This window comes from Tarenaya hassleriana, unplaced genomic scaffold, assembly GCF_000463585.1.
Source record: "Tarenaya hassleriana unplaced genomic scaffold, ASM46358v1 Cleome6811, whole genome shotgun sequence".
In the NCBI taxonomy this organism is placed as follows: domain Eukaryota; kingdom Viridiplantae; phylum Streptophyta; class Magnoliopsida; order Brassicales; family Cleomaceae; genus Tarenaya; species Tarenaya hassleriana.
Genome location: NW_010969361.1, coordinates 1 through 374, shown reverse-complemented (window position 1 = coordinate 374; position 374 = coordinate 1). Strand labels below are relative to the sequence as shown.

General features: G+C 42.0%; 1 long non-coding RNA gene across 1 annotated transcript; it reads left to right on the top strand.

Moving 5' to 3' along the window:
- On the top strand, positions 1 to 372 carry LOC104800362. The gene is made up of 3 exons (XR_769722.1): positions 1 to 56; positions 139 to 189; positions 289 to 372. It is a non-coding gene; the product is annotated as an uncharacterized LOC104800362 (long non-coding RNA).
- Positions 373 to 374: the final 2 nt, after the last annotated feature.

The window sequence follows — 374 nt, the reverse complement described above, 5'->3', positions numbered from 1 at the left end:
GGAAAATCGACTTTGATAAGCTCATTAACAGACACTGCTCTCTACTGCAATGAACGGTAATACCCGCTTCAGAACATTCGTTGCTGTGAAATTTTATCCGGGAAGTTTAAGCTTTGAATGTTTTGGTTTGGCCTGCAGATTGTTTGCCACATTAGATCCTAGACTAAAGAGTGTTGCTCTTCCTTCCGGGTAAGCTGGTTGGTCCACCAGGGAAAACGTTTATGCCTGCTTTTGGATGGAAATGGGAAACTCTAATTCTTGATTGAACTGCACCGGTTGGTTTTTCAGAAGGAAAGTGCTTCTTAGTGACACCGTGGGATTCATATCAGATCTACCTGTGCAGGTAAAAGGATAGTATGGATTGAATCTTGTTT